Genomic DNA, 27,500 nt, shown 5'->3' on the forward strand with positions numbered 1-27,500 from the left:
TAGAGGTTACATCCACAGAGAAGAAGGAGGAGGGGCGAGGGGATTGGGGGTTCCGAGGGGGTGGTGGGGGATGGGGTAAGGGGACAACATAGGAAATGTAAATAAATCATCCAATAAAAAAAAAAAAAAAAGAAAAAAAAAGATAAAAAAAAAAAGAAAGCTAAGTTTTATACTGCTATGGAAAAAAGAATTTTTAAATCTCTAGTTCTGATTTATCTTAAAAAGATAATCAAAATTGGTTTCATAGCCCCTCATTTCACTTTACAAGACTTCCAGAGATAGAGAACAGTGACCCATTTTTTAGGTCATATATTCACAATGTTCCCAATGTGATAGGTAAATTTTAATGTGCCTTTTCGGGTTTGTATAGCTCATATCTCATTTGAAAATGTTCAGATACAGCTGGGATTTGTAGTTGTATATACAGGTAAGAAGTCAGACACTGAAAAGTCTGAATGAAAGTCTATGCTGGAGAGGAAAAAAATGGCAAATTAAACTCTAATTGAGTGAGCACAGTAATTATTTATGAAGCTGCACTTTCTACTTACCTTGAGTGCTCAATTTCTATAGATATTGTCTACACTACAGAGCCTTCAATATCTATCTTACGGAGGCAGAAGTGGACATCTCTGATGCTCCCCTGAAAGTAAAGCATAAGATCATATGAACAAGTGTATACAAGAATTTCATTTATTTAAACAGAAAAATCTTCAAGTTTGACTTTCTTATTAAAGAAATAAATTAATTTAATTATCTAATGCAAGAGAAAGCTAGGTCTATTTTAAGCAAATAAACAAATCTAAAAATTACATTGAAATTTCTCTTTAGAAAAATCAGGCAGTTCTGTCCAACATAGATTTTAGCATCTTTACTCTCTCCGTTTCTATATTTGGAATTTACTGTATATTGGGTTGGAGTGGAGTGTGGTGGATGTGAAGTCTTCATGCACGATGGAGGTCAGGGGACAACCTTCAGGAGGCAGTACTCTCCCTTCACCACGTGGAGTCTAGAGATGGAGGTCAAGCTGCTGAGCTTGTCGGCAAGCTCTTACACGAGAAGCCGTGTCCTGAACCACTGACACAGATTTAGCTGCATGTCATAGGGGGAGCATTTTCTATAGTACTTTTAAACTATCCACTTTCTATGCATATGTTGGGTTTATTTTCAGATTGCAATTGAATTACGGCATTTTTCTCTCCTCTTTCCTTCCTTATACCTCTCTCAGCTCGCTCTAAAATTCATAGCTTTTTTCATCAATTATTATTGCTTGTATATATGTTTGCATACACACACACGCACACACACCCACCTCTAAATATGACCTGTTGGTTCCATGTAATATCACTAAGTATGTAAAATTTCAGGGCTGTTTGTCACTGGACAGCTAATTGGGACTGTTCTCCATCTCCCAGCTTTACTCAGTTTTATGTTAGAAATTTGTTCCTTATTCATAGTTCTTACAAAACATAATCTGAATTATATTTTAACTGTTTTAGAGCTAGATAAAAACTTTACTAAGTTCAAAATTTGTGGAAAAGCTAAAACTCTTTTCTTATCACTTGAATACCCCAATCAGTATTTTACACCATCTTAGGAAAGCTTGGCAAAAAAAGTGTTTTTATAAAGAAAATGACTGTGATTGACAAATGGATTTATCCAGAGAACATACCCTTTACCTAAGAAGCTTTGTTTTTATTACCTGACAGTACAATCGTGGAGAAAATTTTAATGCTACAGGGCCACTCCCTTAACAGGTGATTTTAGAGTTTACCAAGTTTCAAGCTACACACGAATGAATTTGAGTACAGTACCATTGTTCCTTTTATTCATTATTGTTGACCCCTCTGTTTGTATCTGCACATTAACATACTTGAGAAACTTTTAAAAATACTAACATGAGGTTGCTTGTGAGCTATTCTGTCTTAAATTTTATGATGCTAACAGTTTATATTAAAAACCACAGACTAATTCTAAATGCAGTATTCTATATGCCTTAAAATCCATTAAATATGGCTCAAACTTGAAATATAAATTTGTAGTTTTAGCATACTTCCAGTCTTTTGTAAAATATGCTTTCTTAAAATATTTCTGAACATGTAATTATAAAATTCAGAAATGTGTAGAGGAAAAAACATGCTGTCGCCAGGCGGTGGTGGCGCACACCTTTAATCCCAGCACTTAGGAGGCAGAGGCAGGTGGATTTCTGAGTTCGAGAGTTCGAGGCTAGCCTGGTCTACAGAGTGAGTTCCAGGACAGCCAGAGCTATACAGAGAAGCCCTGTCTCAAAAAACCAAAAAACAAAACATGCTGTCTCGTCTCCCACAGCTGTAGTAGTGCACGTGCTGTCTCGTCTCCCACAGCTGTAGTAGTGCACGTGCTGTCTCGTCTCCCACAGCTGTAGTAGTGCACGTGCTGTCTTGTCTTCCACAGCTGTAGAAGACCATCTATGCAATTTTCAAAATACTAATCAAAAAATCCTAAAAGTAACTTTAAAAACATTTTAATTTACATTTTCAGTGATTCACTCAAAACATTATCATTGTAAGAAATTAATAAAATAAAATCTCAGTAATTCAGTGTAATAGTAATTAAACATTTGAATAAATAAAAATATTTATAGATTATGCATCCTTTATAAAGGCCTCCAATTTTTTAAACAAGAATTTTAATCATGTGATCCATGCATGATTTATGTTCAGAACTCTTTTGTGAAGGTGAATAGTTTTACCTAAGTATATGAAAACTGCTGTTTAATACTAGTTAAGATGAGTAGAATGTTTATTCCAAATTATTCCTTCAATGGACCTTGAATTAGTATGGTTCAAATGTAACTGTTACATTTTTGTGGCAAGGAATAGAAGACCCTACTAGATATGTCTATGACCCTCTGAACAATTCAAATAGGACTGTGAAGCTTGCCCACTGACAGCGTTTTCTTCAGCCCACTTGGCTCATGTCTACATAATCTGGCTTCACTAGGCAATGTATTAAAATATAGAGGAACTGAAGTTCCCTTTACATTGATGGTCCTTAGGCTTCACAAAGCACTAATAACAAATGAATTATGCTTGTAAAAATAAGCAAAATGCTTTCCTCTTTTTCCTTAACCAGTATTTTCTAAAAATATTCGCTCCAGATGGACAAACTCTTGGTTGGAATAATCAGTTTGGTCCAAATAGAACTGTTCCCTTACCTACAAGGGCAAGCTGGCCTTGAAATGAAATGCTCCTGCCTTAACCTTTGAAGTACTGGGAATATAGGCAGTACTGTCATGTCCAGATCCAATGGTATACTTTCAATATATTCATAACTCGGGGGAAACTAATTAATTTGGGGTTATGATCATTTTCTAGTGTAATTAGTTTTTTAGGAAGTAATTAGAACATTTTTCCCAAACATTGTAACAGAGAACATTCATATGATAGAAAGAGAGAGAATAATGGTCCAGGCGACTGTATGTTGCTGACATAGGTATGTCAAGTACTCCACTACCTCAGCCCTATGAGAGTGGCAAAGACTTCCATGGGTGAGGTTCATTGGGACAGCAAAGCCTTCCTCTAACCCGAGTGTGAATATTGACAGTTTGTGTAGAAAATGTCTACCATAGCCTTCTCTTCTAAATGTTTATGGTCTGATGACTGTGCCCCATAGAGACTCTGCCTACTGAGATTAGTGAGATCCACTTCCTTTTTCAGAAGTATATACTAATTCCACCTCCTTGTTTCTGTGTATACAATAACAATGTCTCCTTTCTAAAAAGCATGGGGCCACCCACCCATCCTCAAAAATTTTGACCCAGAATTATTCCTGTCTAAAAAATATGCAGGGACAAAAATGAAACAGAAACTGAAGGAATGGCAATCCAGTGTCTGGCCCAACTTGAGATCCATCCCATGGAGGAGGACCTAACTGACACTATTACTGATGTCATGTTGTGTTTGCAGACTGGACCCTAGCATGGCTGTCCAAGAGGCTCTACAAGCAGCTGAGCATACATGGCATCTCCATGGCCCCAGCACATATGTAGCAGACTGCATTGTTTGGCCTCTGTAGGAGAGGATCTGCCCAATACTGTAGAAACCTGATGCTCCAGGGAAGGGTTATGCTAGCAAGGGTGAGGTCAGGGTGGGTGGCTGTATCCTCTTACAAGCAAAGGTGAATGTGTGGGGTAAAGAACTAAGACAGCGGGGCTGGATGGGGGGCAACATTTGGAATGTAAATGAATAAAATAATTTAATAAAAAATTAAAAACACAACAATAACAACAAGAAGCTTTTGTGATAACCCCTGTTTAACTGTATATAATAAAGAAACTGAGACTTCAGGTTGCTATGGCTTTTTCATGAGAGCCCAAGCCACCTGATCTCACTGTTTTTCTGTCCCTATATCTGTAAGTTTGTGCTTCATTCTTGATGTCTCTGTTAGGTTAATTGTAGGAGTCATGAAGAATACTGTACACACACACATTCTTTGTATACACACACATTCTTTTGTTAGATTTGTTGACAGAAACAACTACTGAGCCATCAAGATTGAAGTCCACTGAATAGGTTTGTGATTTCACCCATTACTTTTACTTCTATAAGGTCTTCTTTCAGATTTCAAAAAAAATGAGGTTTTGGAAAACAATTATAAACCAAACCTTCAAGGCTAAACAAATGAATAGATTGTAGAGAACAACAAGGTGAAAGGATAAGACTATGTAAGCATGTCTAGACTAAATTTACAGTAACTTTAAAAAATTTCAAAAGTTTTACACACTAAAAACAGCCAAAAAGAAATCTTGGCACAAAGCATCCAAGAAATTTGGAAATACACAAAAAGACAAAATCTATGAATATGATATGAATTGATAGAGGAAAGAGAAGAAGCACAGGTCAGAGGAACAGAAAACAAAAGCATAAATGAAAATTTGAAACTTTCCCCAATGTAAAGAAAAAGAAGGTGCCTATCATGTATGTTACACGAAGCATACAGAACACCAGATAGGAGAGGATCAGAACAAACATTCCCCATAACATAATCAAATATCCAGTACACAAAGGAAAGCTGTAAAAGCTTCATAGGGAAAAAGACAAAATCACATATGAAGACAGGCATATTAGAATACAAAACTTCACAAGGGAGACTCCGAAGGCTAGAAAGGCCTGAACTCATATTTTAGAAATTCGGGAGAAACCACAGATGCTAGCCTAGACTTCAGACATCAGCAAAATTATCAATAATGATCAATTAAGAAAGAAAAATATTCCAGTAAAGCCCTAAATCGATGCAATTTCAGTCCACCAAAACAGCTCTACAGAATGCACTAGAAAGGGTTAACTACATCCAAGAAGACACAAGTAATAAATAATCTCAGAACTATTCATAGAAAAGGGGGAGTTAAAAAAATAGGACTCTATAAACACAACTCATCAACAACTTTCAATATCAACGACCTTAATTTCCCAATAAAAACAAATTGCATTAGCAAAAAGGATATATTCTATACATCCAAAAAAACCAAATCTATGTCACTTTGAAGTAAAAGAATGGAAAAATGTATTCTAAGCAAATAGACCCAATAATCAAGCAAACGTAGCTATTTTCATAACTGACAAAAAGATTTTAAACCAAGACTAATCAGAAGCGATAGGTAAGGACACCAAATACCCATTAAAGAAAAAAAAATCACTGATGATTTCACAATTCTAAACATTTATGCACCAAATACAAGGGTACCCAAATTCAAAACAGAAACAATACTACATGCTAAAACCACATATTGAAACCTCCGCTCCTTAGAGGTCTGCCAGGGCCTGACATATACAAAGGCTGATGCTCAGAGCTAACCATTGAACTGATCATGGGGTTCCCAATGGAGGAGTGAGGCCCCATGGGGGAGAGCAACAATACCAACTGATCAGAGCTCCCAGGTTCTAAACCACCAGCCCATGGCTCCAGCTGTATATATAGGGGAGGATGGCCTTGTGGGGCATGAGGAGATCCTTGGCCCCATGAAAGCTGGAGGCCCAGTGTGGGGGAATTCCAGGGTGGGGAGGTGGGAGTAGGAGGGTGGGGGGCACATCCTCATAGAAGCAGGAGGAGGGGGGATGGGATAGGGGATTCCTGGGGGGGGGAATGGGATCACATCTCAAATGTAAATAAAATATCCAATTAAAAAAAAGAAATAGAAAGTAAAAAGAACAAAGCCACAACAAGGTAATTCTGCCACAGAACAAAATAAACTATCTCGAATGCTCAAGATGGATGTGCCTTGCTGACTTAGTTAAGTTTCTAAAAAAGAAAGAAAGAAAGAAACCTCTGCTCCTTGCCCAGCCAAAGTGATATATGGTGACTTTAATATTCAGCTCTCACAAACAGACAGATTATTGACACAAAACCCAAGTAGAACAGAGTTAAATAACTATATAAATCAAATGGGCTTAACAGATATTTATAAAATATTCCATTTAACATGAAAGAATATGCTTTTTTTCTAATCAGCTCATTGCTTTATCCAAAACTGCCCAAATACTAGGATATAAACCAAGTCTCAACTGAATAACACACTGCATCCTATCTGAGTTTGATAAATTAAAGCTACATATCAGCAGCAATAGAAATAGCAAAAACTATACAGACTCATAGAAACCCAACAACTTACAACAAATCAAAAATGGGTCATGACAGAAATTACAAACATTCTTAATAGACTGAACATGAAAACACAATATATCCAAATGTACAGCAAACCATGAAGGCTCTGAGAGCCAAGTTCCAAGGCTAAGTGAGTATATCAAAACCTGGTGAGACCTTGTATTACCTTCTTAACTACATGTCTAAAGGCTGAAGAACAAAGAGAAGAAAACAATGCCCCATAGGGGAAGAAATGGGAAGAAATGATGTAACTCAGGGATGAAATCAATGAAATGGAGAAAAAAAAAATCAATGAGATGAATGTTGTTTGAGAAAGTCAATAACACTGACAAACCCTTAGCCAACTTAATTAAAAGGAGACAGAAGACCCCCCTCCCACACACACACTTACAGATGAATAGGGAAAGGGGGCAGAGGCAGTCAGATTTCTGATTGATGCCAGCATGCTCTACACATCAAGTTCCAGGACAGCCAGAGCTACACAAAAAATTTTGAAATTCCATCTCAAAAACAAAACAAAACACAAAAAAAAAGAAGGAAAGAAGAAAGAAAGGAAAGGAAAAGAAAAGAAAAGAAAGAAAAGGGAGGACACTACAAAGAAAATGCAGGGAATCCTAAGGTCAATCTGCATTCTACCAAACTGGAAAACCTAAAGGAAATGAATGGATTTACTGATATATACAACCTGCGAATGTTAAATCAAGATGAAATAAGCAAAATTAAATAGACTCACAAAACAGTGAGTTGGATGTAGGAATTAAAACTCTCCCAACCAAAATAAGCTGAGGGCTAGATGGATTCAGCGCAGAATTCTATTAGTCCTTCAAAGAACTGATGCCAACACTTCTCAAATTATTCCACAAAATAGAACCTGAAGGGACACTTCCAAAATCTTTTAATCTACTAATACCCCAATAACAATACCAAACAAAGACCAAATATAAAAGAAAATTACAGACTATTATCTTTTATGAACATAGATGATAAAATTTTTTATAAAACACTTGCAAAGCAAATCCAAGAACACATCACAAAGATCATCCACCATGATAAAGTAGGATTCATTCAAGAGATGTAGACATACTTCAAAATTTGTAAGTCAATAAATGTTATCCACACATAAGTAGAGTGAAAGGTAAAACCACATGATAATCACACTAAATGCAGAAAAGACCTTTGACAAAATGTAAAAAGGCTTCATGACAAAAGCCCTGAAGAGACTGGGTATACAAAGACATACCAAAGCACACTAAAAGCAATTTACAGAAATTATTTGTGAAAAGTGCCATTCTACAGATTGGGGATAGAACATCACCAATTATATACCTGATAGAGGGTTACTATCTAGAATTTATAAAGTAGTAAAAAATGACATGAAAAAATTCAATTAAAAATGAGCTGTAGAACTAAGTAGAGTTCTCAAAAGATGATATACAAGTGGTGGAGAAACACTTAATGGATGGTCAACACACTTAATTGTCAGGGAAGATGAAAATCAGAACTACTGTAGATTTCATCTTACAAAAGTCAGAATGACCTAGATCAATAAAACAAACGACAGCTGAATATAGCACACAATAGGCATAACATTAACCTTCTTTTTACCTTAACAATCAGTACACAGAAAACATACTTAAAAATTATTCTTTCTTTACAAATGGTTTGTATGTTAAACACTTATTTTTTGTAGTCTGGTAATTAGGATACATCATCTCCACAGAAAGTATTACACTAGCTGCTGACATACTACAATAATTTTATTAATTAAAATTCATTTAGAATACATGAAGAAAACATGTGTCAGTATACATGAAGAAAACAAATAGTGAGCATTTTTATTCATCAGGTATCACTCATTGTGACTCTTGCACATTTAATATAGTTATTATTCAAAGCCTCCTTACGGAATATATTCTGAACCATTTCTATTTAGCAAATTAAGATAACAAGGAAAGGAGATGAAAATAACACCAAAAGTTGACAGGTTTAAGTGGTAAGGCCAGGATGTAAACCAGGCAATTATTCTCCAAGATTTATAATATTAATCATTAAAATTATATCCACTTTGGAATTACTTGAATTATAAAACATTAAGATTTAAACAATTAAAATTTAGAAAAGAACATATATCACTTACTCATGTTGTAGCAGAGACAAAACCCGTCAAACTGAGCAAAAAATGTTTTATATAGACTGGTAGCTTAAGGGGAAAATGGCAGACAGAGACAGATTAGACTTGAAGACATATAAGTGTCCAATCTGCTTGAGGTGTTTTATAACATATAAAATATTTTGAGAATTTCATACAAGTTCTATATTTAGATAATTTCTATTCCTCCGTGTCTCCCCCAAGCTCTTCCATGACTCTCTTAAAATTAATGACTTCTTGCTTGTTATATATACATACACATAAATATATAATTTTTAAAATCAGTTATGAGTGTGTCTATTTTTCCTGCAAGTATGGATGTGTACTAGATATGTGCCTCATACCCACAGAGGTCAGAAAAGGCTGTCAGATCCCAACGAACTGGAGTTACAGAGAAGAACTTTCATGTGGGTTCTGGAAATTATTGCTTTCTACAAGAGCAATGAGTGCTCTTAACTAAAGATCCATCTCTTCAGCTCTGCATATCTCTGTGTAAATGTACAACCTACCAAGAATATTTAGTGATGCTCATATGTAACTGTGCTAAAAGGGAAGAGACTACAGAAGGGTTGACAGGAGTTCCTGAGATACAACATGCACTGAGCTTGTGCCAACCCAACCTCATTGCAGTATATCGAGCACAGTGTTATTCACTAACTAATCAACAAATGTGAGACTTGGAGAAACTCTGAAACTTTACATATGGAAAAAGAGAAGGGGAAACAACTCATCAGTGTAGAGCCTATGGTAGCAGTTATTTCAATAACTATGATAAACGTAGTATTGAAATGGACAATAATGGCCTGACCACATATGGACAGCACAGGGAAAGTGATTTTATGGTGGCATGACTTCTGTGGACCTTTGGTACTAGCTATCAGTCATGGTGTTTCCAGGAATGAAACAGATATGAAGCCTATTATATTTTCATTTGATCTGCAGAAGTAGAAAAAAAAATCTTGAACAGATGAAAGGTTACACTGGACAGTAGCAACAAAGAATCTTGGCCCATGAACTAATTTCCAGATTTGAGGCCCAGCACTCTGTGAATGAAGGTATGCCCCCTGTCCCCCAACACACCTCCCAAGGAAGGACTGTGCTAAAATACCGGAGTTTTACTGTTAGTCTTTTCTCCATCATTCCCCATAGAGAGCAATAGGCTTTAATAAGAATAATTGTACACCGCAAAAAAAACAATCAGATTTTTCTTGTGTCTATTAGAGACTAGTTTTGGACTGACAGTGATTCCCAGAGACTCAAAGTTGTATTGTGGCCCTCCCGGTAAAACAGAATCTTATGGAAATCAGGTATTTAATGAATTTTGGTTGAAGTTGTTCCAGTGGGTCCCTGTACTCATGATGTGGTTATTTTTTTAGATATAGAATTATATCATTGTGAGAGATATACTGAAAAGCTGGCAGAAACCTTGTGGAACTATTATGAGATATTATGGTTGAAATATCACATGGAAGTCATTGGAGTTGGGTCTACCAAGAAAAGCAGGGAGCCAAAAATAATACTGTATCCCTGATTGAATTGCAGAAATTAATTTCACAGTCAAGGAGTTGAAAAATATAGCGGTAGTACTACCCATGACATGTCCATTCAGTTCTCTTATCTGGCCAATGCAAAAGACAGATGGATCACATAAAATGAGAGTTGGCTATTAAAAAATTAATCAAGTAATGATTCATATTGCAGCTGCACCCTTATTTGAGAAGATCAACATATCTCATGGTACAAGATAGGTAGCTTTTTCTAGGTATCTGTCCATAAAGACCACTATGAGCAACTTTGTTTTCAGTTGAAAAGGCCATCAATATATATTTAAAGTCTGACCTAAAGGATATATCAATTCTCTAGCCCAATGTCAAAACTTAGTTCAAAGGGATCTTGATCTCTGTTTCTGCTATAGCATATCAGTGGTTCACTATATGGATGCCATTATGTAGGCTAGACCATGTAAGCAGGCAGCAGTAGCTATTTTGGATTTGTTGGTAGCACATAAATATACCAGAGGATAGGAAATAAATCCAAATTTCAAGGGCCTTCTATGTGAATGAACTTTCTCAGAGTCCAGTCATGTGTGGCATGCAGAGATATCCTTTCTATGATAAGGGATAAGTTATGTTCTGGGCCCTTATCACCATTAAGAATGAAGAACAAAGCTGCTTAATGGCCCTCTTTGGATTCTGGAAACAGCTCATTCCTCACTTAGGTGTCTTGTCATATACCCAAATGACTTGGAAAACGGTTAGCTTTAAATAGGTCTTGGAATAGGAGAAGCCTCCGTAACAGGTTCAGGATATGAAGGCTACTCTGTCATGTATATTTGAGGTGTCAGTGACAGGTAGTGTTTGAGGCCTTTGTCAAGCTGCTAAAGTTAAATCCTGCAGGAAGATCCTGGGAGTTTGGAATAGAACTCTACCATCATTTAAGAGTGTTATTCTCACCTTTAGGGACAGCCCTAAGATTGCTATTGGGCCTTAGTGGAGTCTGAATGTTTGACAAGTTAACATGTGATCTGAGCTGCCTATCAAGAATTGCGTATCATCTGACCTATAAAATCACAATGCACACAGAAGTAATATATTATCAAATGAAAGATAAATACACGTGATTGGACCTGAGTAGATTTTGAGAGCACGAGTTACATGAAGAAGTTGCTCAAGTGCCTATGGTTTCTACTCCATTTATAATGCCATCTGCTTCCAAGTATGCAATTATAGTCTCATGGGGTAAGAGACTATTGCCAGTTGGCTGAGGAGGAAAAGGCTAGGGCCTGGTTTACAAATGGTTCATCATTTTATGCAAGTGCCACCCTATAGTGGACAGCTGTAGCATTATAATCTGTTTCTGGGACAACCTTGAAAGACAATGAGGGGGAAATTTTCACAGTGGGTAGAACTTTGGGCAGTAAAAATGGTCATATATTTTACTTAGAAGGAATGGCCAATTGAAGACTATTTACTGATACATGGTCTATAACTAACGAATTAGCTCGACAGTCAGATACTTATAAAGAATATGATTGGAAAAATTTGTGAAAAGGACATTTTGGGAAGTATAAAGTGAGTCTCTCAAATTGGACAAAGGATATGAAGATAATTGTGTCTCATGAAAATGCTCATAAAAACTGACTTCAGTAGAGCAAGAGTCCAACAGTCAAGTAGATAGGATGATCTAGCACGTGGAGAGTCCATCTCCTTTCCGAGCCATCCCTGTCCATCGTCCTGCGCACACATGAAAAAAATGGCCATGGTGGAAGAAACAGAGGTTATGCATGGGCTCAACAATATCGATTTCCACTCACCAAGGCTGACCTGGCTTCAGCTGCTGCTGAGTGCTGATCTGTCAGCAGCAGTAGAGACCAACTACGAGTTCCTGATATGGCACCATTCTGCAGTGACCTATCGTCAGGTAGACTACACCAGATCACTTCTTTCATGAAAAAAACCAATGCTTTGTTCTTATTGGAGTAGATACATATTCTGGCAATGGACTTGGTGTTCCTAAATATAATGCTTTTGCCAAAATTACCATCCATGGACTTACAGAATGCCTTACCCAGCAGAGTGGTATTTCACAGAGCAATGCTTCTAACCAAGGAAGTCACGTGACTGGGAAAGAAGTGCAACAAGAGCCCATGTTCATGGAATCTTACTATGTTCTCCACCCTGAGGCAGGGGAACTGAGAGAACAGGTAGATTATGTTCTGAAGACACTGTTATAGCAACAGTGAGTAGGCAGTAGCCAGGAAGGCTGAGACAGGGTTCTCTGGATAGTAGTGTATGCTTTGAATCAGCATCCAATATATGTTAGTTTCTCTCATTGCCAGATTCATAAGTCCAGGGATGAAGGGATTGAAATGGGAATAGTTCTATTTATTATCACTCCCAATGATGTTGAAATTTTGCTTAAATTTAACTTTTTCTGGCCTAGAACTTTTGTTTCCAGACAGGAGAGTGTTCCTGTCTGGAGACACAACACACATTCCATTCAAGCGGAAGCTCAGACTTCCCCTGGCCATTTTGAGCTTCTGATATCTACAAGCAAACAGGGTAAAAACCACAAAACCCCCAAACCAACCAAACCAACCAACCAACTAATCAAAGAAGCAAATCAAATAACAGTATTAGCAAGGGTTAATGATCCAGAATACCAAGGGGAAACTGGATTGATTCTCCATAATGTAGGCATGAAAGATTATGTACGGAGGTTAGGGAGTTTCTTGGTCTTACAATATCCTATAATTAAAGTCAATGGGAAACTATAACAATCTAATCCAGATAAGATAACAAAGGGACAAGACCCTTTGGGTGAAGGAAGGATTGCTTCTCCAGGAAAAGAACCAAGACCTGCTGAGGCGCTTGCTGGAGTATATTCCTGGAGGAAATACAAAATGGGTAGGAGAGGGAGATAGCTATAAGTAACAACGAAGACCACAGAAACAGTTGAAGAAATGTGGGGTATAATTGACGTGTGTGTGTGTGTGTGTGTGTGTGTGTGTACACACACATTAAGCAACATTTGTATTTCTTTATTTCTTCAATATGGATCACAACACCAATTGAGACATTATCAGTGGTTATTCAATTAAGTCACAAAATACTAAAAGACTAAGCACTCCTCAAGGGACAATGTCAATGTTACCTACTTAATAATTTGTGGGTGTAGATGACACAGTTACATCATGTTAGGTGGAATTATAGCTTCCCTTATTATTTTTCTTTGAAAATTAAATACGGCATTAAGTTACATGATTCTGTGTCAAGTTGCTAAGAGATGGGCTTGCGGTGGCTAATCTTGACTGTTAGCTTTACTACACCTGGAAACATCTAAAACCCAAGAAGCTGAGCCCATCTCTGAGGGATTTTCTTGATTGGACCATCTGAGGTAGGAAGACTCAATCTAAACCTGGACCACAGCAGCACAGCTTCTGGTGGCAGTGCGCATGAAAAACCATGGTAGAAGGAAGCTTTTGTTAGTCTGCTTGCTCTCACTCTTGCTGGCAAGTTCACCTATCTTGCTCTTGAGGCTTCCTTCACTAGCATTAGAACCTACTTCTTCTGGATTCCAAGGCAGACTGAAGACAATTTGAAATATGTAGCCTCATGAAATGTACAACTACTGGAGTCTTATCAGTTATCCCCCTAGGAGACAGCCACTGTTGACCTAGCCAAACCTCAGCTTGTAAGCCATTCTAATAAATCTCCTTTTATGTATAAATACATAAATATACCTATAAATACATACATTTCATTCTATCAGTTTTCTTCCTCTAGAGAACCCTGCCTAATACATATTATCATATTTTGATCATTTCTACCATGTTTCTTTGGTGCTTTCTTAAATACATCTTTGAAGTTCGTTTAAATATTGTTAAATATACATACATATGTATACATACAAATGAAATCTATTTATTTATTATTTTAAGTGTATGAGTGTTTTGCCGGTATGTATGTATGTGCACAGTTGTCCAAGTAGTGATTCTTCATGTGCATAGCAGAAACTGAATCTAGGTCCTTTTTAGAGCAACAAATGTTCTTCAGTACTGTGCCTAGCCTGATTTATGTATATATAAATATACAACCCACCATGTATATTATTAGTTTTGTTCATACGTACATGTGTTCAGGGCTTATCATTTGGGATTGTTTAATTCTCCTCTCAACACAACTGATTGCCTACAGCTCTTCATCGAGGTGGGACCCTGTGAAATTTCCCTCATATTGGGATGCCAACTTACTATCAGATCTTCCATACAGCAATGCTTCTGAGTTTGTTTGCTTTTTTTTTTTTGATTTATAGATCTATTACTGGCTTTTAGAAAACTTAATAAAGAATGAAAAATTGAGAAAATCGGGTTCTGGAGATGGGCTTGGTATCACTCTTTGTGAATTTCGTTTTGTTTTGGTTTTGTTTTTCCTTTTCAGATTGCAAATAGGCCTTTACCTTGACCAGGCTCTTGCTGAGCACATCACAGATCAAAAGACTGTGCCCATCTTTGACTTCACTTCCATCTGCTTACATCTGGACTGCCAGTCTTACTCTAAAGCTCTGAGTGCTTTGTGACCATTTCTAGCTACAAACGACTGCTCGGTGTGGTCAAATGCATTCCATTTTTAATGTCTGCAATATTTTTAGGTTATTCCTAATACTTTCATTTAGCATTTTATTACATCTTATTTTAGTATCAAGGGCTGATAAATATTTTATTAGTTTCGAGGTATATTAAGTTCCTTGAATTTTAGTTTTCATTAACTTTGAATATTATTCTATACTACTTTTATTGCTTTCATTTTTTTAAGCATGTTAAATGCCTCTAAACATTCATACATGAGCATTTTATATTAAGGTTTGCTTTAGTTTAGCCCATAAGTATATATTTAAACTTAGGAAAAACTAGAATGTATTATTATTTTCAATGTTAAGACTTACCACTTATATTGATTTTAGAATTATAAATTATGTTTAGAATTATAATGATACATTGAGTATGTAAGATGCTTTAGTCACACACTTTTTCTAATTTTTCATGGTATCTGTTAAGTCAACAGGAAATGGAAAAAGACCTTTTAAAAAAATTTATGTTCATAATAAAACAGCCTTATACCTGTCATTTTTTGTCTAAACAATTTATCTGCTGTATAAATAATAATATTGTAGTTGGGATACCTCCAGAAGTTGATTACTCCATTATATTATAATCTCAAAAACAAAAAAGATAATTTTGAAAGAGAAAAGGTAAAATAAAAAGCCTATTGTTTAAGACTATGCAGATCTTTCCTAAAGAGAAAATAACAGCAGGAAAGTAAACTGAACAGCATAAACTTAAAAGGAAAAGAAAAGAAAGGAAAAGAAGAGAAGAAAAGAAAAGAAAAGAAAAAAGAAAAGAAAGAATAAGGAAATATAACTTGCTTGGGACGTTGACTGTCACTAGAAGTAAGTTAAGAACACAGGAAAGAAGTATGGGCAGATGGTATAAGGCACAGTAGCAGCAGCTAACTGCCTGAGGAGAACACATGTAGTACAAGATACAAGCCTTGCAGTTGCCTATTATTCTGAAACAGGACAATTTTTGCTTGAAGTCTTGTTTCAGTGGAGTCTATCAGGTCAAATGTTAGTCTTATAGCTTAGATACAGGAACTGGCCGTTGGAAGACTGGTGTACACATAACATCATGAACTTCCTAAAGGATACAGTCAGAGGACTCAGACCATTTATTATCTTAGAAAAATCAAAAGCCATTCATAATCACTACGATGATAATTAGTTCGAAGACTAAGTTTTATCTGGAAGGTAAGGGACACTAAAAATTGCTTTTTTTGTTTGTTTGTTTGTTTTTCGAGACAGGGTTTCTCTGTGTAGTCCTGGCTGTCCTGGAACTCACTCTGTAGACCAGGCTGGCCTCAAATTCAGAAATCCGCCTGCCTCTGCTTCCCAAGTGCTGGGATTAAAGGCGTGTGCCATCACTGCCCGGCAAAATTGCTATTTTTAATTAATGTTTCTTACTTTGAAAGTGCTTGAGTATAGATATTTGCTTATAGCTACATATTAGGAATTAGGCTTGAACTACATATATCTTTAATAATTACATTAATAAAGAAATATATCTGAATGACTATCTTTTTATTTACACTGATAGTGATTTATCAATTTCAATGACAAAGCTATTCTCTAAAAGGAGGATCTTTGAAAATAAATCAAGTTAGAAAAAGAAGAGGAATACACATGATACTAGGAGCTATAAAGATAACTCAGCATTTAAGAGAATGTCCTGGAGGACCTAGATTCTGTTCCCAGAACCCACACAACTGTTTGTACCTCCTGTCCCACTTCTGACCTCCAGGGGCACCAGGCACATACGTAGTACAGAGACATACATGTAATCCATCTATACATACTGAAAACAATTCTAAAAGAAAATAGCTCAAGCACTCTTACCCAAAGTTGTTCTCCTTTTCTCCTCTGATTTTAATTCCTCTGAATACTACACACATTCAAAAGCACCTGTAGGATAAAAGCCAGATTTGCCATTAGTCTATTTTAATTTGCACTACTTTCATGCTAATTTAACAAAAACAATTATGTTGCTCTTCATCAATCACAAAACAGTTTTAAGTTTGATAAATCCTCCTGTGCTAACAAACCATGTGAGCATGGAGTGTGATGGTTAGAAATTGAAGGTTAGTCTTTAAATATCTGACTGAGAATGATGGACAAAAAAGGAGATTAACAGATCTCTAAAAACAAGTTAAGATAAAATTTAGGACTACATATAATTAGAGATTACAGCTCATAAATTTAAAGATGTTTAATTATCTTAAGAATGAGACTCCTTTGTAAGGGAAAACACAATAAAATAATCCTATATATATAACAAAGCTAGTACAAGGAAATGTGGTTTTTTTTCCTATTTGAGAGGCTGGGAGACAAGTTTCCCTTGGTAAGAATGCTTTCTACTGGCAATGAGGAAACATGGACGGGACGCTCAGAATGAACGACCCTGCCTCTTCAGAGCTTCACAGTCGCTTTCGATATTCATTAGGCCTTTGTCAATCAGATGGTGACAATTTAGAATTCTTTAATTTTTATTTTTTAGAGATTTATTTATTTTATTTATATAAGTACACTGTAGCTGTCTACAGACACACCAAATAAGGACAATGGATCTCATTACAGATGGTTGTGAACCACCATGTCGTTACTAGGAATTGAACTCAGAACCTCTGGAAAAGCAGTCAGTGCTCTTAACTGCCAAGCCATCTCTCCAGCCCCAACTCATACTTTTAATATATAGGCTCAACTGTAATGATTTAGTCACTGATTTTTCAGGAATGAAAATAAAAATATTTTATCTAATCTAATTTCAGATAAAATGTACTAAATTAAAATTCTACTTACTTATAAACTGATGCTTCTTAGTCCTCAGATGTCATTTAATCACCACTAAAATCTTAGGCCATAGGTATCATCTCATTATTGCTCAGTGGGAGAAGTGACACTAAAATTGAACCTCAGCCTGAAGTTATCCTGTCTTCCTAAGCAGCTTTTGGGCTTATTCAGAAAATGGATCTCAGTTGTGCTGAATACTGATCACATTTTAAAATTACTTACTTGTTTTATTTCAAAATGACTAAGGCAGCTAAGAAAATGCCAGTACCATATGCTAAAATTGAAACAAATGAGGAAGTGATAACAAAGGGAAATTATGAATGACAAAAAGTTTAAGATTAAGAAATTAAAGAGTTATAGGAAATATTTTTAACAGAATAGAGGCTGTCCAAAAAATTATTGCAAAACAGAAACATCACGAAGGACCTATAACACTCCAAGATGTAATTCCTTCAGAAGTTCTCTCCTCTGTGGCCTGCTCTTTCCAGTGACATAGATGTCAACAATGGCAGAAAGGCTGCCAATGCTGTGCTTCCTGACGATAACCAGGACTAAGCTGTCTCCAAGGAATGTGTTCCTAGAAACCCAGTTCCATTTACTACATGGTTTCTATAAACAGACACAGATTTTCAATTCCAAAAAGCAAATTGCTAAAGAAAAAAAATCTATGTATGGTAAAATCCCAAATTTAATTCCCCTTAATATAGTTTAATTCCTATTAATATAGTATAGAAAACCTATGTGAGAACTACAGCAATGACCAAGCTATACAACTAGATGATTCTAGTTACAATGTATGTATATCCCACCAAAAAATTCAATTCAAATTGAAGTAAACACACTTCCATAAATAAAACAATTATCCAATTTTAATCATGTTATATATGAATTACGAAAGAACACATAAATATGTCAAACTTCATCCAAGTATCAATCCTTCTTCAAACAGCATCTCTATGATCTGTTTTGAAATGTGTCTTTTTGATTTGATCAAGATTGTATTGATTGTACTTGTATTGATTAATGAGTTCAAATCAACTGTCGTCCTGGAAAGAAGCAAGATGTATCAACACGGTGAAAGAATAGTGCAAATTCTAACAAGATTTACCCCAAATCCCAGCTTTTATCCTACATGTGCTTTTCAATCTTGTAATATGAATTTCTCACTACTGTGGTGAAAGTGGATACATAAACACATAACACGAATGGCCTAAAGTGCAATGTATCTAGTGTGCTTTCTGATACTTAAATTTAGGTGCCTTGCTGGGAGTGGTGTGTACAACTATAGTCCTGGCCCTTGGGAAACTGAACCCAGGAATTTAATATTTGGCAAGACAACAAGATCCTCTCAGCAAACACACAACTAGCTTCTAAATTGATTGACACTGTTGAAGACAAGCCAAGAAAGAAAAGAATCCTACAGTGGTATCTGAATGGCATGTTCTGCATGCGCACATGTGTGTGATGTGTGTGAACTTAAATGACAGGGCTCAGTTCTGAGCACCTTCAAGGAAGCTCAAAGATGCCTGTTATCCCAGTATCAATGGGTTCTGAAGCCCTCTCTGGTGTCCATAGGTATCAAGCACATACATGGTAGACAGACATACAGAAACACCCATACACATGAAAACAAAACAAAACAAAACATGCAAACAAACAAATAGGAAAACAACTTTCATTTACTGCTAATATTTGTTTTAATAAAATCTGGTTTTCAAAGCTACATTTTATTCTATCATGTAAAATACTGCAAATATACAATTGGATATATTTCATTATGGAGATTTCCATATTTTCAACATTATTTATACATATATATATTACATATATTTAACAAATATAATTATTGTTTCTCATATTAATATTGAAGGTGAATAATTGAATGTAGCATTTACAACATTTTGAAATTCTATGTTGTGCAAGGTAGGTTTTAGGTGCTACTGATGTTTTAAAACCAGGAGTAAAGAATATCAAATAGAAAACCAGAAGTTACTATTAAAATACAGGTAAAAATAAACTGCCATTTCAACTAGGGTAATAGAGAAGTAAATAGTTTATATAAGCAAGTCTTAGAAAACTATGAAAAAAATAGAATTTTAGTATATTAAGATTCAAGTAACAATACTCTTTTTTCAACAAAAATATTTCATAAACTTCTGCCTCGTTTCAAAGATACACACTACAACACACTATACTTCTGAGAATGAGCCTATTCAACAGCTTCTTGTTTCACAGGACCTGTATAGATGTCATTATTACTATAGAAAGGTCCAGGGCTGGAGAGATGGCTCAGCAGTTAAGAGTAGTGATTGTTCTTCTAGGTCCTGAGCTCAATTCCCAGCAACCACATTGTGGCTCACAACCATCTGTAATGTAATACCAATGCACTCTTTTGGTATGCCTGAAGACAACGACAGTGTACTAATATAAATAAACAATAAGTTGACTTATCTCTAATCATGTTACTATGATATGTAAGGTAGTATCAATGTACACTTACAGAACTATCTTACACAGCACACCAAACTCATGTGGGACTATCTTCACTACATATTTCCATATTTGAAGCTGGGTCTATGTGTCTGGAATTCCTTTTCCGCGTTAGTATGCAAAGAAGCGGGTTAACATACTTTAAGAACAAGACAAATTTAAAATAGCAGACAGATTTCCTTTTGAGGTTAGCAATTCAATTTTGGTTGTTTGGTAGTGGTTGCCAAAGTACCATGTTAAGAAAGTTATTAAAGCCAGTGCCAGCTCACACTGCCTTGATTTAGATCTTGGCCATGAAACTTATTAGTCAAATTTAATCAAGCCTTCCTTCATATGAATCAGATTTACTATTTGTTTAATGAAGCTAAGGCACAGACGCTATGCTAGGAGATACATGTGCCGACTAAAAACAAAAAAGCCTGCAAAAGTTATGAGAGTTCACACTATCAGAGAAGTTAAACAACTGTTTTATACAGTAACTGCAATAAAAAGGTCTCAAAGGAGCAGGCATAGACAAGTTAGTAAAGGTTGCTCTATTCAAATCTTAATACAACACTTTTACAGAAGATCACTTCAGACATCAATTCAATTCTGAAGGATAAATATGGGTTCATGTGGTAGGCAAAGGCTGAAGAACATTCTGTAAAATTAGTATGGCCCGAAACTTGCAGTCTTTCCTCTGGGGTACAATTATAAGCAGTTCTGTACCATTGGGGCTTAAGGATAAAGTGGGGACTAATAATCTAATGATGCAGAGATAAATCCTAAATTAACACTCTTAATGTGCTGTTCTGCTAAAGTCAAAAGGAACTGGTACCCCTTCACCACCAGTGCTGGGGTTGGAGTTAGGACATGAGCATACTCAGCAAGCTCTCTACCTCTGAGCTACATCATAGCAGTCCCTGGTAAAAATCTACTCTGATAGATAAGTAACCATGTCAATGCTTTACAGTGGCTGACTGGTGACAAATGGATCATCAGATACTTTACTAAGGCCTGAAAATACCATGCACACCTCCACCAAGCCCTCATCCAGTCCCATGAGAGTAACTTTCACTTCAGTCCTCGAAACATCAAATTGACTCCAGTTCTGTTCTTCCATTGGTTTGCTTGGAGTTGTTTTGGCATTTGCACAATTGGACCATTTGTTTGGTCACTATTTCTTTTCTCTCTGAAAGTCTAACCCCCATATATTTTTTTTTTCAAGAGTATACGTTCCTCTGGAAAGCTTGTACACACACTCATAGATTTTCATTTGAATAGACACTGCTTGTTCTTGAAATACTTATTCTTCTGGCACCTCACTAACTACCTATATCACCCAACTTCCTCACCCTGGTGTTTCGAATTTTGTGAGAACAATGAAATAGAAGAAGGCCAAAAAGATCAATTATTAGAAACTGGTGATTTACTTAAAGCAAGTTTGTACTGCTTATTGCCAAACATAATTTCACCTTGCTACTTAGAACAGAATAATATTTCAGCTGAATAAATAGCTTTAATAGAATTGGTCACTGCCCTTAGCAACATGACCACAAAAGCTAAGACCTGTCGATTGTAACATATGCCTTTCAAACAAAAAAGCCTCCAAGCTACCTGCCACAGTTGCTCTATAAACCCTAATCATGTGCTTGCTCATTCACCTTGTGGTTTTAGAGTATACAAAATGAGAATGCAAACTGTACTTGGAAACAAAGTCTTTCAGGAGGTACCATGGCTTTGGTCCACCAGTGAATATAACCCTTTCGTTCTCACTAGTGTCGGGGTGCTCATTCCAGAGAGATTCTTGCAACAGCTATGCTCATTTCTAGTTTGATGACTATTATATCTACAATGTGCAGCACAATACTTGATACAAAGAAGACTTTTAAATGAATACTAGATACAGGCTGAGAGAATGGCAGCAGATCAATAAAAATTATTGAACATGAAGAGAATAAGCAGACAAGAAATGTAAGTTAAATGTGGTGACTTACTAATTGTTAGAGGAGTAAAAGATAAGAAGAAATTGTTAGAAATAAAGAATTGAAGGAAAATTCAAAATTTGAAAAAACAAACAGGACTATAGAACAAACAAAAACATTTCCTGCTGGCTCACTGAGCACTGAGCTACTCCATTACTCTCTCCCTTAACCCCACCCCCCACCCCCACCCCAGGGTCAGCACAATGGCTACCACATTCTTTCTGCAAATTGTAAAGCACATTCCTACTTCATAGCCTGCATATCTTGGATACGTTTTGCCTAAATAATTATATGACTCACTCTATCGATTCTTCTGATGTTTGGTTATTTAATAGGTGCCTTATTTAGAACTAAAACCCTACTCTAATTCCTTGGGAATCTTTACTGATTCATTTTCCTCTACAAAACTGATCAACATTAGACACACAACATAATTTATTTGTTCAGTTTATTTCATTAGAAATATAAATTACTTAAAAAGCAAGGATATATTTATTTTTAATTTAATTCATTACTATGCTCAGTCTAGAATTCTGTAGGTACTCAACAAACACTGGTTTAATTATTGATGAGTGAATGAAAGAATGAAACAGGCAGGGTACTTATATTGGTATGAGGGAAAGACATTAAGAGATACAGGACCAGAAGTCTTTTGTGAGATTGTGACACCTAGAAATGGTAGGGAAGTATCACCCAAAATACCTCCACTACATGGCTGCTTAAAAAAGACCTGATAAAGGACAATATCAAGGACATGCTGCCATGTAAGGAGGAAATTCCATGGGACTCCACAGTAGACAGGGACCATGGGTAAATACGGAATGGTCAGAGTGGGAGCATTTGTCTTACTCAGGGATGAGGTCCTAGTGGGTTATCCAGTACCAAGTGGTTGGCCATGAAATCATGTACAGATAAGTACCACTAATCAAATTCAGTAGATGTTACACATTTATGCATGTGTATATATGTAACATTAATAATCAAAGAAAAAGCCATTGTGAATTTGAAAGTGAGCGAGAGTGGGATGTGAAAAGAGCTGTAGGGAGGAGGAAGGAGAGAAATGATATAAATATATGTTAATTTAAAAAAATGTAGAAAGCAAAATGTACCAAAAAAATACCAACTAACTAAATCCGAACACTCTTTTGTCATTATGCATTGGTCTCCAAGATTAGTTATCCAGCCATGTACTTACAAAACAGTGAAGAGTATCGAGTATAATATGCAATAATCGCTAACACTAAAATACTGGTTAGAACCAAAGGGAGTAGGTATTTATGGTAGAAACTTTATTCAAAATATATATTTAAAATGTTTGGATGATTTGAGTTTCTTTAAAAAATATATTTATGCGCTGGTAGCATAAACACAGTAATAGTAATAGCAGCAAATTGTCAAATTCAACCTTTATCGGAACATTGAGAATTAAAGGCTTGAAAGAGTGTTTATTAAATTCAGTGTCTACATCTCAAAACAACACAGGAACAAACTAACAAATGGAAAAAGAAGTGCCTAAATCTCAAGAAAATAGTAAGACACTTCTCCATCTCTTCCCTAGTCTGGAGTAACATGAATATCACACATATTATTGTGGCAGCTGAGTAAACCTGTAGGCAGCAGTAGCTGATACACCAGTTCTAGTGAAGACAGCTCTCAAACACTTGTTACTCAAAACTTTTGTTATTTTTGACCTGATAGTTCATTTATCTCCACACTACTCTTCATTTCAGATCACTGAAGTCTACCATGGTCCAAACAATTTTTCTAGAACACTTTTCAAAGCAACTGTATGTCTTCCCCCTGAGATTTAAATATTACTCCCCAGGTTAAGCACTGAAAAGAGAACATATTAAACAAAAATTTACTTCTAGTATACAATATATCACAGATAAAGAAAGTAAGATCTTTAAGCACAAACCCATACCCATACTAAAACTTCAAAGACTATTTCATCAATATTCTGGCAAAAGTAATAAAAAGAGTCCTTGAAACCAAAGGGAAGAATACTAGACAGAAATTTTAATCCATCTAGAGGAAGAATACTAAAAATGCTCACTAGTATAAACATTTATATAAATGCATATTCATACAATATATATTATTCATATTCATCCAATATATATTATTCATACGCATATATTATACAATTCATAGAATATAGAACATATATATACACACACCACACACACACACACACACACATACACACGCACACACACACACCATAAACATTTTTGTCTGCATTTTCCCACCAATCTGTTTTAAAAGACAAAGACATAATTTAAAATTGTTTGACTAGGCTTACATGTAGAAACATAATCTGAAGAACATTAGTATAAACTAGATAGAGACTGAATGAAATTATACAAAATCAAAGTTTTGGAATTTTAATTAGGTAGTGTTAATCTAAATGAAGTTGTTTTAGGTTATGATGTCAATTAGAATCACAAGGGAAAGCAGCAAGAAAACAACACTAAAACATATAGCAATAGAAACAATGATTGAGGGCTTGGGAGATGGCTCAGTCAGGGAAGAGCTTGCTGTGCAAGCATAAGGACCTCAATTTGGATTCCCAACACCCACTTTAAATATTAAGTATGACAGAGCCTGCTTGCAATCTCAGATCTGGAAAGGCAGAGACAGCAAGACTTGGCAGCCAGTCTAGCCAATCTGAGTTTCTGGTTCAGTCAGAGACCCTTCGTCAGAAAATTAGAGGTGAGGTGAATAAGGAAGAAAACTGACATTTACTGGGCCTCCACACTTGCAGCCATAAACATGTACATGTGTACACACTTCCCACCCACTCCTACACACACAGAGAGAGAAAGAAAGAGACGGTCAGACACATACATACACACACACACACACACACACACACACACACACACACACACAAAGGGAAACAATAAGGGAATTAAAATAGAATGTTAAAAAAAATACTTGTCCAGAGTAAAATTCAAACTTTAGTAGAGTGACTACTAAGAGATTGAAAAGGTCTTAGAAATGAGGTCATAGTCACCACTTCTCTGGAAACACTGGAGAGAAGTTCAAGATGCCTTATAATACAAGGAATGCAGTGTTTCCATATATTAAGTTTTACTCTATTGAAAAGACTTGGACAATTAATATTTACCAGAGTACCCATAACTAGTCTTCCAAAGCCATCTCAGAATTTGGAAAGAAGCAATGTGAACACTTACAAACCCAGTTACAGTTCATTCTCTTCCCAGATGGTGCCTATGGAAACCTATTACATAAAACTGTAGGTATTATGATTACAGATACAATGGGATGGGCTGCAACTTCATGGAGATGACCTTTTACTCAGACTTGAACAACAAGCTGACAAAAGCAGCAGAAGCACTTCAATCCGTCCTAAGTGTTCCACACTCTTTTTGCCTGTCATCATGAAGATGAATGCTATGTTTTCAGCTGTGTCTAACAGTTGAAAATCTGTTTGAAGTAGCAAATCACTTTTCTTGATTAATATACACAGTTTACAAAGGTTTTTTCCAGCTTTGGCATTAGCCATGACTATAAGACATCTTTATTGAAGATTAGAGTCAGATGGCGAAGACCCTAAAGCCCACACGGATCCTGAAGACCAAACAATTTACAACAACATATTGACTCATGCTCTTGTTTTTGCTGTTATCCTTCATGGTACTTAACTCATTTGAGGAGCGCCAGAGTGATGAAGCATCTCACGGTACCAACTATACGTCCTAAGTGTGAACACAACAGTTTTGGTTGCTGTAGTAGTTGAAAAAGAAAATTCTTTCCTTGCTGGTGTTATGAAAAAATTTATTCTTAACTTAAAATGCATGGCTGCATTCCTGTTGTTTTTGATGATCAAAGAAAATTCTAACCCTCAAACTGGGTAAACATCATTGTTCAGAGACATAATCGAAGTGAAACTGCTAAGTGCAATAATCTTTTACCAACTTAACACTGACTATGGTAGCTGATCTTTTGGAGGAACAAGAAAATGCCTTTGAATCTGTTTTCCTTGAGAACAAATACGTTTTGTTGCACGTATTACACCTTACTAGACAGGAAGAACCGAAAGTAAAAGTGATTTTTGATGCCTTATATGTTTGCATGCAGTTGAACAATTTGCTAGAACTGTAAAAGCTATTTCTTAAAGGTAATAATCTACAGTTCAACAATAACCTATGTTATTGGTTATTCTAGAAATAATTTAAGCCTGTAGACTTACAGGAAGAATAGAACTAATTAACTCCAGAACACTTCTCTATGTTTAAGTAGGGAGCATTAATGCTTTTCTATGTACACATGAATGCATATGTGCTTGCATGTGAGGAAGCATGCATGCTTCTGTGGAGGCCTGAGGTTGATGTTAGGATTCCTTTCCTTGATTGTTCCCACATATTCATTTAATTTAAGTAGTTATTTGAGTCAGGTCTTTCACTGAATCTCATAACTAGCTTTCCTTAGACTATACTAGGAAGCAATCCTCTAAAACCTCTGCTTCTGCCTACCCTAACTTCTGTTACAGCTGCATATGAACGAACACACCTGGCTATCACAACCCAATTAAAGTTCTCATGCTGTACAGCAAACACTTCACTCACTGACACTCACTGACTCACCTGTTTGTTTTGTTTGTTTAGTTTTGTCTTTTAGTGAGAGCATCTCATCATGTAAACCTCATGTCATACAATATTATGCAATGTAAGTATGTTAGATTTACTTTAAAAAACAATAAACTATCACCACAAATATTTTATATTATCTTTTATTCTAGTTTTAAACTTATCTTTAAAAGTCATCAAATAAATCAAAGGACTTGTAGGCATAATGGCACACATCTTTAATCCTAGCATTTGGAAAGCAGAAGCAGGTGGAACTCTGAGTTTGAGGCCAGTCTGGTCTACAAAGTGAGTTATCAGTCAGCTTGAGCTACAGAGAGATGTGTGTCACAAACCATATATATAATGTATATGTTTATATATTTATATAAGCATGTATATGTACGTATGGGATAGATTTGGAATGACAAAGAATATCTCTGTTTCTCTAAGAATCAGAATAAATGAAATATTTACTTTATTTTCCTCTATCCAAAAGTTAAGCCAAGCTGGCATTTAAGTTAGCTTTAGAAATAGTGATTTTAAGGTTTTCATGGATTCTTTGGTTTTACCTACTGCAATTACTCTTGATAATTCCACATTTAGGTTTTCTCTAACGATAAAAAGATATCATATTGCATATACATTTACTTTATTTTTTCTATGAGGTAAGACGAATACTCTCAAATGTCAGTTAGAAATCCAGTAAAACAAGAAACAGCTGGTAGTGCTGGAGGACTAGAGATGGAAAGACAAATACAGAAA

General features: G+C 35.9%; 1 protein-coding gene across 3 annotated transcripts in view; it reads right to left on the bottom strand.

The window, feature by feature from the left end:
- Nucleotides 1–27,500, bottom strand: part of Mbd5 (methyl-CpG binding domain protein 5) — a 370,386-nt gene that overhangs the window by 211,904 nt on the left and 130,982 nt on the right. For all 3 annotated transcript variants that reach the window (XM_028769177.1, XM_028769176.1, XM_028769174.1), the window contains exons 3-4: nucleotides 16,739–16,804; nucleotides 549–640 (exon numbers count right to left, since the gene is read on the bottom strand). The gene's annotated coding sequence lies outside the window, so the exon portion shown is untranslated. The remainder of the gene's footprint in view (nucleotides 1–548; nucleotides 641–16,738; nucleotides 16,805–27,500) is intronic.

This window comes from Grammomys surdaster, unplaced genomic scaffold (genome assembly GCF_004785775.1).
Source record: "Grammomys surdaster isolate TR1022 unplaced genomic scaffold, NIH_TR_1.0 191, whole genome shotgun sequence".
In the NCBI taxonomy this organism is placed as follows: domain Eukaryota; kingdom Metazoa; phylum Chordata; class Mammalia; order Rodentia; family Muridae; genus Grammomys; species Grammomys surdaster.